Genomic DNA, 12,209 nt, shown 5'->3' with positions numbered 1-12,209 from the left:
ACTGACCTTGGACTAATCTGTGTAAGGAGCCACATCTGTGGTCACTGATATTTGTATTCCTGAGAACTGTAACAAGGTGAAAACAAAGGAACTGAAGATATATTTTGTGTCCTTTACGTGTTCCTATTGAACTAATTAATGCACCATGTTCTTTCACTGCCATGAAAACAACCACTGGGAAAAATTATTCCATGGCGGCTCAATAGCTCACAGTGGTTTCTTGATAATTTGCCCCTTTCTGGCATAAGAAGCACAGACCTTTGATTTTGCTTGAATCCTTCAGAGACTGGAAGGTAAGGGAATTCAGCCTAGTGAACAGATCCTGTTTTGCTTTTATTTAGTATTATACTCAGCAGGTCTGCTCAACAAGAAACAGGTACTGTTTGCATTCATGAGAAACAGATGAAAAATAAACTGACATTTTCTTTTAAATATACACAGGGTAATATGATTTTTCTGTTGGTAATGCAACTTTCTTCCTTTTCAGCTGTATTTTTTATAGCAATAAGATAAATTGACATCACGTTTTATCTTCCATACCTTCTCCTTTGACTGCAAGTACAGACTATGGATAGTGTTTTTAATAAAATGCTACTATTCTATATGGAAAAATGTATGGCTTCTTCATAGTTTAGGATGCTTATGAATTGGACAATTCATTTTAAAATACACTATTTTTCTTATGCCAACAATTTTAAACAAATAGAGTAAATAAATAATGTCCAATTCCTTCAGCTACTTTAATTTGAAACATAAATTTAAACAGCACAATCTTTTCCCATCTTTTTAAACAGATCAGGGGTTGATGCTTCATTTTGCTTCTTTCTAAACATATTAAGGGAGAAATACAGATGCAGGTAAATAACAAATGGTAGTCACCACTAACTAATAAACTAATCAAGGACTCCCATTACAAAATTACTGTCCCTCACAAATCAGAACTTGAGTTCAGTGCTGTAAACATGTATGACTGCAAGAGACCTAAGCACAACTTGGAAGATCACTCACACGTTTGCATGTCTTAGAGCGTTTTAAGACTGAATCCTATAGCCTAAAATAAAACATTAACATCGGGGCTTCATAATCAGAGTGGATGCCATGCTAGAGCACTGTCTTACACTTTCTCTAACTAGTTTTCCAGCCTTTTGAGGAGGAAAAGCTGCTGTTCAACTCCAAAGAAAAGCTGCAGAGACACTGGATTGAACTATTCCAGTTCTAATTGACCTGTCTAAATAATTATTTAGGCAGGGGCAGTTGTATTTAATTATTTGGGTTTGCACACTATGCCTATGAATGAGATCCAGAGAGCCCATTTAGGTGCTTTAAAGAGTAAGTCATGCATTTTCAGGAAGTCTATTCAGAAAGCCAGCAACCTCCAGCTGTAGCCAGCCAGTTTTGCAGCATCTGTATTAATCACCTGTGTTCTGAATCACAGATATTCCCTGTGCACCTTGCACAAGTACTCAAAGACTGTAACAGTATAGGTATGTTAATATAGTGATACCTAAACTCTACCCGCTTCCCTAGATCATCCTGCTCACTGGGCATTTTCAAACCTTTCTAAGATATAACAAAAGCAATAAGCTCAGCAGAAAGCACCGCCTTACTGGCTAGTGTCCTGGTCATGACAGCAATTTGTCAGGGTAGGAGAGATCTGTGTTCCACTCTATGTTTCACATTAATTGGATCCTGGTCACCAGAAACAACCATGGGTGCTAGAACAAAATGGTAGGAACCCTTCTTCCCATGCCTCCATGACAGAGTGACATGGTTTTATTATTTGTTCTTCTTCTGACACAGCCCCAGCAGGATCAATGTGTGTGGTCCCACAGGTATTCTCCAAGAAATTGGTTAGGTAGCTTTTCTGGGAACTGGAAGACATACATTTGTCAGGACTGCTGTCCAATTTTCTGGCTAAATGCTCTAGCCACTAATACATTAGCAAGAAAGAACTTTGCACAGATACACATGCCCTCTCAAAAGAGTATGGGTATCTACAGTAGATACAGATCTGTTCAGCTAGCAGCAGAAAATGGAGTTTCTACTTCAGGGAACAGGCCAGCTGTAAGCTGGAGATAAGTAACACTCTTGGTTCTCTGTGTTCTTCATGTTCCCTGACAAACATTTTCCAGTTTTGTCTCAAAAAGCATGGAGGAGACATCTGGCCAGTGCTGTTTGGAGCAATGAACTGCTGCAGCATGGACACATCTAGGTGATGCCTTCTACATCATTCTGCTGGGGTCAGCTGACTCTGCAGGAGGCTCCCAAGGAGACTCTGTCACACTAATTTTCTCATATAGGTGTTAACCACATGTCCTGGTTTTGGCTGGGACAGAGTTATTTTTCTTCTCAGTAGCTGGTGCAGTGCTGTGTTTTGGATTTGGTGTGAGAACAGTGTTGTCAGCACACGGATGGTTTTGGGTGTTGCTGGGTGATGTTTATGCTAAGTCAAGGACTTTTCAGTTTCTTGGGCCCTGCCAGCGAGAGGGCTGGATGGACATGGGAAACAGGGGGGGGAGGACGAGGGGGGACGACACACGGGACAGAGCCAGGACAGCTGACCTGAACTAGCCAAAGAGATATTCCATACCATAGGACATCATGCTGAATAAATAAACTTGGGAAGAAGGAGGAAGGGGCGGGGGGGGACACAACACAGGACATCCAGCATTAAGGCGTTTGTCGTCCTCAGCAGTAGTTATGCATAATGGAGCCCTGCTTTCCTGAGGATGGCTTAATACCTGCCTGTTGATGGAAAGCAGCAAATTAATTCTTTGTTTTGCTTTACATGCATGCACGGCTTTTGCTTTACCTGTGAAATTGTTCTTATCTCAACCCTGGAGTTTTATATTCCCTTCCAATCCTCTTCCCCAATCCTCTGGGTGAGGGGGGAATGAGCAAGTGGCTGCATGGTGCTTGGTTTCTGGCTGGGGTTAAACTACGACACCACAACAAGGAAAACATGCCTAAAGTAACAATTAATTTGTTGGCTTTTGTGATCTTTGCTCTCCCATTCACTTATTTTTATTTGTCTTTTGTTGCCTTTGAGATTTTATTAAACCATGGAATTGCAGTAAGTAGTAATTATTTTATTAAATATCAGGATATAGTCTCATACTGTGAGCCCTGGAGAGACAAGATTAAAAATTTATATTTCTGGTTGTATGTAGGAAGGTCCATCTGCTTCAGCCAAGCTTTGAAGAGAGGTTGGTGATTTGAGGTATAGGCTGCTGTATGAGCCTTTAGCATTTCAGTATGGGCTACAGCTTGAAGGAATGACAGGCTGATATTGTATTTGGGGTTTGTAATTTTAAACAATTGGCAGGACACTTACAGTCCATATGTTAGACCCTTTATTTCATTGCGAACCTAAGGAAAATGTAGAATAAACATTCTCTTTTTTAATAATATTGCATCACTCTAGTAGATAAGGTGAATAGTCTATCGAGACTTATTTTACCTCTATTCATTGCTTAAACTTTTGAAAAAATACGCGTGTACACATGTGTATGTGTTGGGGGTGGGTGGATAAGTGTGTAAGTGAAAAATTGTGTACACATGTTACACTTGGCCAACTGTGTTTAATGCTCTGCACTGATCTAAGACTTGTCATCAGCATTACGGGACTGCAAGTCCAGTTGGAGAAGGCAACTGTGTAAAGTAGTAGAATAATTTGAACCATTTGATTTTCTATGAGATTTGTTTATTTGACTTACCACTATATATAACACTATATAGAATCAATAAAACCCATAAAAATGGAAGAGAATCTGGATGACTAACAGACTTGCCAAAGTAACTGGAAGTGGGAAGTCATGTTTCTTGTGGGGTCCAGTTTTGGCTTAATGGTATTTGGTATCTTAGGCAATGACCTGTAATATAACTATTGCTAATAAAATCCAGTGATGACAAAAAAGGTGTTCACTAGAACATAACAATAAGTCATTTATATGAATCTAAGATGATAAATGTATATTTGCGTATTAGGAAGTAAAGTCATCAAGGCAACTGAGTCATACACAGCCATTTTTCTATAAAATTACTTAGGTGAAGAGAGGGCACATAGAACATATCCCCTCAGCATGGATAGGAGGGGTATCATGGTACACAGAGGTATGAGGTACATACCTTATACATAGAAAGGTATGGTACACAGTCAAAGCATGATTAAATTGGGGTTACCTGAACAGGAGCATTAATCTGGGATAAATCCAGAGAACAGCATTAAGAAGCAGTAAAAATGAGTCCATGGATTACTCTGTCCAGCTTTGGCAGTCATTTCAAAAGGTGTGTTGAAAAATGGGATGACATTCAGCAAAGAACGACAAGACAGATTTTTAAGTTCCTCTCTTCCTCAGGGCAATGAATCTACTCTCGCATTTGTACCTGCACAGAGCTGCCATGCTAAGGGATGTACCACCCACAAACATTACTTTAGTCATAAAATGAGCCAACTACTTTTCAAATCCAGCTCTGATATTTATTCTATGACTTCCCGTGGCTATGAATTCCACATGCTGAGAATAGATACGTCCATAAATAACCTTAATAACTACTGTTGAAAAGTAGGTGTTTAGGGAGTTTTCAAAATATATTTTATTTACCTGACATACGGTAGGAGCTCTATTGTGTGCAGGGAATTCTCATAGACTTTAGAACTTGCAATGTAAGGTATTACAAACTATAATAGCCACAGTGAATATACCCAGCTTCTTCTAAAAAGCAATGAGCTAAAGTATCTGTCTGCTGTATGGAAAGGTCGTTAAATATATTTTTATGTGGTATCTCATAACAGCACCACATTTATCAGTTTGTAATATGTTATAATGTTAATATGGGAATGCACACACAATTATAAATGATATAAAAAGAAGTTACTGTGCACATAAATTAGGTTTTGAGTGATAATTTGTCCTTAATAAAAAAAAAATAATCTATAATATGCTGATAAAAGCAAGTATTGGGAGCACAGTAATTTTCTTTGAATGAAAATAGTTGCCTAGTTGAAGAAAATGTTGACAGCTCATCTAATGTAACTTTAAATAATAAATAGGCATTCTCAAGAAGATAACAGTAAAGGATGTAAAGGTAAAGGATAACACGATGAAGGAATTAAATTGAGACATAATAGAATTGTCTTAGGCCAATAACTTCTGTGAATTTACATGGTAGACCCTGTGCAATGTTTAAGTGTTAATACATTCAATGTGTGTTCACTGCATGTTTCCATACCATTAAAAAAGGTCACTTCTGGAAGTTTCAAATGTAAAACAGCATGGAGAAAAAACAGGGACACTTCTGCTCCAGGGGAGACAAAAGATACTGTAAACTATAGGATATAGAACACAGATGAAGTAACAGTAAAAAATATTCAGATTTTATTTCACACAAGTAGCAAAACTCATGGCTTTCTTCTGCACCTTCAGGACTTTCAGAGAAGATAAACAGCTCTGTAAGTTTTGGTAAGCTGCTTCAGACTAGCTTTACTAAGTCATCAGAAAGGCTTCAGATAATCTCTTAAAACTCTCTGTTGCAGGGCAGCCCTTCCTCTGCCAGTGATGCCATGCTGTGCAGCAGCGTCAGTCCCTGCCTGTCACCTGCCCAAACCTTCACAGCCCTGAACCTACAATCTCTTAGCCTGGTCAGCTAAATGTAGCAACACTGAAAATTAAGTTTTGAAACTAGGGGTCCTGGCTTCGGACCTTTCTGATGTAGGCATAAGGAAATGTATTCTTCAGACAATAAAATTAAACAGAAAGAGAGCTGTGAGGTATTTTCAGAATTTAATTACATGAAACTCTGTAAATACCATGTCTTCATTTTTTTATTACAAAACGCTTGTTACCAGCTTTCTTGGAGACCAATGTAATTCAAGATGGCAGGACTTTTTAACATAGGCAAACAGCAGACATTTCTTTTTCTCAGTGTCTTGAATAGCAGTTCTCAAGGCTTGCTGAGAAAGGCAACTTTGGAGAAAGTAATTAGAAAAGATGGATGTGATGAGGACAGCAGTATCAGCAGGTTAGAAAAACATTGTTTAAAGTAATCCAATTTCATTCACAAATAGGACAAAACTTAGAAAACATAGACACACTGTGATCTACGCAATATTTTTCAGGGAGGAAATGACAGCAGTACCATGTGAGTTAATACACTTATGACTGGAGTTGCAATTCTTTCATTTACGGAGTTGTTTTTTTTGACTTTCTCAGTCAGGAAGCATTTAAAAGCCAAAAGCTGCTTAAGCCTAATACCAGAATCTCTGTCATAGAAATGCTGACAGACCTCTCCCAATTGCAGAGAAGCAGCCACTACTGTGCAAGTATAAAACTTAGCCCATGAGCACAAACCCTTTCCTGGCAGGCTCAGTGTTCTCAGCGGAGTTTCTCAATCACACGGCTACGGTCCATTAGAATAAAATGTGCCATGTCCCCATCTCCTGTTGTTTTCAGGAACTCAGGGTGTGATTCTGCCCTCACAGATGGGATGGATGTACACCCCTCCATATGGATCATGGTGTTTGCACTTTCAGAAATCTACTTCAGCTGTCTTTTTTAATGCATGTATATTTCTATGAAGGAAAATTCACAAAATCTGGTCCTTTTTTAGCCTTCATTTGCAAATAGCATTAATAGTCTCACATGGCACTTGTGTTTGGTTTTTTTTTTTTCCTAGAAGGTGATTTAGATCATCTAAGCAGCTTGATCTTGACTACTCTGAAAAACTAAGCAGCTCTGTGTTTCCCCAGTACTTTGATAAGAAACATAGAAATTTCAATTTCTGGAGTATATGATCCATGGTACGGCCTTTGGAGAATACTAGAATATAGACCTGGAATGAGTCAGAAGCCGACCCTGAGCCCTGTAGTCTACTCTTAACTACCCAACAGGGAAGCCAGGTCTGAAGTAAGTTTACTGTTAAGTTCAGACTCCCCAGCATATACATAAATGAATTACTCTCTCCCTGCCTGTTGTGGCAGTGTGCTCCCCTGACCCCACGGCCCCCCACCCCAATCCCCCACCCACCTCCCGCCCCTGCTTAAGCCATAACCACCAATGGGGTTGTGATGGCTGCACCCAGCTTACTCTAGACTTTGGGTGACAGATGGCAACACAGTAGCCAAGGGCTGTCTGGAACCATGACCCAAGCATCTTGCTGGTATCCAAATATGACTGTAAGTCAATAACTTTACTCGATAAAGAGTGGACAACCCAAGGCCCATTGAGCTCTCCTGCACCACAGCAGACTGCAAGCCAGGACCTCCCCTTGAGGAGGGACACCTCTCAAGGTTATTCCTAGAGGTTGAGGTATCCTTTGCTGCAACAGTTTCTTGGTAAGTGGTTAACAGTATGCTAAACTTACGTGATACAAAGGATTGATTGTGCATATATAATCCTTTAGACATAAACTATTGACCAAGTCTAGGACTAGGAGTAGACCCAGCTGCACCTAGGCTCCTCTGAGAAGTTTAGAAAGCAAAGAGGGTCTTTTCTGAACCTTGTAACTCAATGGAAGGGTCTCTGACCGTTTTTTGTGATCTTGTCCTCTATGCGGTAAATACTGAAGTATACCTTGCTATATTGTTAAACCACCGTCACATTTACCATTGAACTTTAACTCACTACTTTATATCAATAAAGTATACTGTTGCCTCTCTCTTACGAATGAAGTGCATGACTCCACGACACCTGTATTGAAAGGAAGCGTTCTGATGCACAATTTGCCATCAGCATAAGGTGATAAAACACATGATGTGTAATACACAAAATGCTATACCACATTTCTGTACTATTAAATACTGTCACATACTGCTTTCTGCAGCTTCTGTTTCACACTTTGCAATGACACTGATTTTTATCTCAAACCTACTGCTTGCTGTTTTTCAGATTTACTATACTAATTCACATCAATGAAAGCATCATTGAGCTGATAGTTGATTAGTAACTAGTATTAGTCCATCCTTCTTATTCTGGGAATGATTTATCATATACAAAAGGGAAATAAGTTCATTCATGGAAATGATTGCCTTTAATATCTTGCACCAAATGCCTGGAAAAATAATGAATTAGAACTAAGGACAGGCATCTTCATTTTGCCTGTGATAATTCAAAAGTCACTAAAATGTTATTGGTTCAGAATTGAGTGTTGTGGAGCTTTTATTTTATGTATTAATTCATATCACCTGCAGAAACATATAGGATGATGGAAAGTAAAATTAATAATGAAAATTAGGGTTAAATTGGAACAGACACTGGGCAGGATGAAAAATAAGCTAAGACAGTCTCTGTACATATGGAGAGAGCAGAGAGAACGGAGGGGAAAAAAGCAGCAGACATGTCAACTTTAAGCCTATATGCAGGGAAGAAAAGAATGGTGATGTCCAACAAGTAAGTTAAACCACAGACTTTCCAGTAAGGATAGAAAGTAGCGGTCCATGAAATTCATTACATTTTAGTAACACTACACTTAGAAGTAAAACTAGCACAGTACTAAGCCTTCAAAAGTTGGGGTTCATCTTCTGTCAAAGATGATTGCTTAGCTTTGATCAAAACGGTTGCTTTTTCTGTCTTTTAGTTCATCACTTATGAATAAGGATTAAAACACTTCTGCTTAGAAAGGGTAACGAGGTCAAATCCACTAATAAGTGGTTAGGCACTACTTAAGCCCTATATTGCTAAGCCATTTCATCCTGGCGTGTTGACTTTGCATAGGACTTTTCACATCACATACGATCCAGTGATAAAACGCATTGGATGAGTATGGGATTTTCTTGAACCTGCAGTAAGGAAATGAAGTTAAATTAATATCAGAGCATGCCAGAAAGAAGGAACTTGTTTATAACTAGCACTTATGTTGAACTAAATAAATTATATTGAAATAAAATAAATCAATATGCTCTATATACTCTGTCACTATTCACTGAAATAGGTAGATATTTCAAATTCTTTTGCTTTATCCAGGTAACCATCCTACAAGTAAACTAAGCTTACCACCCACTATCTTCTGTCACCAGTCACACCTGAAGTGCAGATCACCCTACTCATTGCAAGCACCTTGTTGGAACAGAACAACAGCCTCTGGAGGAGTCCTTTTCTATCAACTGTAGAAAAGAGTGCTCAGGATGTTGCAATACTAAAGTTTCGTGTGTTTTCTTTAAGAATGGTCAGTATATTTGAACTTAGTAGTGATTTAACACAGAAAAAATTATAATGACAAAGTCTCTAGAGAAATGTATGTTCACAGCTCTGCAATTCCTTTCATAGCCAGATATCTATGACCTGCAAAAAAATACAGAATATGCTAAGTATACTGGTAGTTTATTAGGTTTTGTTACTGGTTTTGTTTGAGTGCCGTGGTCTAAATCCTGATTCCCCTTGAGACTAACAGCAGCATTCCAGCTGTCTTCAGGGCTGCTAGGAGTTACTCCACTGAGGCATGTTGCACCCCCAGATTAAATACTTCCTACTGACACTGAAGAAAGCTACACAACCTGAAATGATGGTGTGGCTGCACACTATTTCTGAAGTTACTAGATATAAAAAACAATAGACAAAATCACCTAGAAACCTTCCTTTTAGAGGGCTCCATGTAAGTCCTCTTGCCTCCTGTTGTTTACTATTTAAAACAACATTACCATATTCACAATTGATTTGCATTTGATAACAAGATCCTGTTTAAACCTGAATGCTGCTGGATTTCCATTTCCTTCACAAACAGTAGTGGTGTTGCTCATTTCATACATTATTGAAATTGCATTGACCATTTTGGGAGATGCTTGGAACACCTGTCGCTATGTTTTACAGAGGGAAGTCAAACAGTGTCTTCTGGGAGATAAATACATTCTCAGAAAGGTGCTGAAAAATGAAATTTAAAATTTATAATGTGCTTAACTTGTATAAATGGGTGGGAACTTTCAGTTCTCCAAATCAGGAGTCATTCCTTTGATATAATGTATTTGGCTAGGCAAACACAAAATTTTGCTGTGCAGCTATGTAAGACCATCTTTATTCACAGATTAATATGAAAACCTTAGGTGACTTTGGTGTTTGTTTCAGATACAAGAATTCTTATTATGGTTGATATTCAAGAATTTTATTACTATTTTATGTACCATTATTATGTGTTGCAGTGTTCTTATAATTTTGGTTTTTTCTGTTGTGGTTAATTATTCATTTCATCCCTGACTTAGCAAAGAGCTAAGTGCACATTTAACTTCAAGCATATTAGTTTTGCAAGCTTTCAAGACCACGGTTTATAATTGTGCCAAGAATACCACTCAGGTTTTGTTTGCATTTCCCTCCAAATCCTAGGTTTATCCTTCATAACGTAAGAACAAACTCCTGAATCTCACACAAGATTTATAGGCATTTCACAAACACCCTAAATAACAATATAAGGTAAAATACAGAGACCTATTTTTAAAAAAAACACACATAAAAGTGGTGCTGCAAACTTAAGCATGTTGCCTGAGGAGCAAAATTCATCTACAGTATTCTAATAAAAGCAAGGACAAAATGGAAAGTAAATTTTATCTGGATGAAAACAGTTACTTGGATAAGAAGAAATTCTGCAAGCATGTTAAATGATAACAAAGGATTCAAAGGAACCTATTTATAAAATAGGAGGATTGCATTATGACAAAGATTTTGCTGAATTTACATTGGAGAAGCATGGAATATGCTTTGATGTTTCAGAAATTGTTGTTTCTTTGCCACTTTACCCAGACTATTCTGAGACATATAAAACGTCATTCAGTAAAAAAAGAGCCAAATCAAAGATGATGATATGAACGAGGACTGCAGAAACAATATCGATGAGAAGAAACAGTGGGCAAAAAGCTCAAGGGAAATCTTACCCTGCAGCAGGTCTACAGAATTAATGATAACTCTTAATGATACTCTTTTTAACTTCAAAATGGTGTCTGAAGGAGCCAAGCAGTGTCAACCACAGCAACTCCTGCTTAATGGACTTGGTAGGAGTCAGCAGGCAGGATTCTACCTGTAGTTGTGAAAAAAGTAAGTTTCGTGAAGGAAAATTAAAGTGACTCGATCTTCCAATCCCTTCTGAACTGTAGCATGCTACTGAAAATTTACTAGCACAGAGAATCAGTTGCACATCTGTTCCAAGTACAATTACAAACTATTTCTTCAATTGTTCTTTAAACCCAGGGTACAATTAAGCTTTAATCATTAATTTCACATTTGCTGATAACTTATTTATAAGCTTTAGACACACTTCCTGAAAAAAATCCTGAAAAGGAAAGAGGAACAGTTACATATTTTTCATTCCCATTTCCATTTTTGGAAACACCTATGTAATGACTAGAACTTTCTGAATAATACAGAGTCCTGGGTGTTTAAATGAATCTGCTTGGACCACACTCCTTCATTTTTCACAAATGTCTATAAAGGTAAGTTTTACTGTGTCACAAGTGGCATTTCTAAGTGCAGGAATCCACTAGCCTTTAAATTTGATCTCACCCAGGTGGCTCAGATGTGTCAAGTTTTCCTTGACTCAGTATGGAGAAGGATACTGTCATAAGTGTTCCACAGCTTCTAAACATTTTTTCAAAGAAATTACCTTTACAATAAGAGTTTGGTGTTGATCTTTAACGTACAGTTTCAACTAGTTAAACTACTAAAATACACTGAAAATCAAAATTAAAAAATCACCATCGGGGAGTAATAGGCTTGGGACTGGTTTTTCATTACATATTTGAAATCAAGACAACATTCTGTTTTTCATAGATGCTCAAAGGAGAAACTTTATTTAATTTAGCACTATTTTAGTTTCTGTACCCTGTATTGATTAGTAAGAGGTCAAGTAAAGGATTCATACAATTCATATGTAATATCCAAACCTAAGAGAAATTTGTCCTTTTTCCCAGTGTAGATGCAGCCTTTCATTTATTTTTAGCAGATGAGATAGAAGTTAACACATTTCCAAGCCTGACATACATATAATCTTTTTTTGTAGGCAAAAATCACAGAAATGTGAACTGGAATTGAACCTCTGGAGGTCACCTAGTCCAGCTTCTTCCTCAAAGCACCAACACTACATTTGTCTGCTGCAGCATTGTTTAGCCAAGTCTTGAAAACCTCAGTGAAAAGAATTTTGACTTTTTAGCTGAAGAGGAGGCTCAGAAAAGGAAAACAATCAAGACAGGGAAGATCTGCCTAAGCTAAAGACCACAGCTGACACAAAAGTGA

At 37.9% G+C, this 12,209-nt stretch overlaps 1 long non-coding RNA gene across 1 annotated transcript in view; it reads left to right on the top strand.

Annotated features, from left to right (window-relative positions):
* LOC308064001 overlaps positions 1–12,209 on the top strand; it is a 69,630-nt gene that overhangs the window by 24,106 nt on the left and 33,315 nt on the right. Inside the window, exon 1 of the long non-coding RNA XR_013928151.1 lies at positions 1–12,209. This exon is cut by the window's left edge and continues 24,106 nt beyond it. This is a non-coding gene — a long non-coding RNA (uncharacterized lncRNA).

The sequence above is a fragment of the Falco punctatus genome (assembly GCF_963210335.1).
Source record: "Falco punctatus genome assembly, chromosome: 5".
Taxonomy (NCBI): Eukaryota; Metazoa; Chordata; class Aves; order Falconiformes; family Falconidae; genus Falco; species Falco punctatus.
Note: the sequence above shows the minus strand (reverse complement) of the source record. Positions and strands in the feature narration are given on the sequence as shown.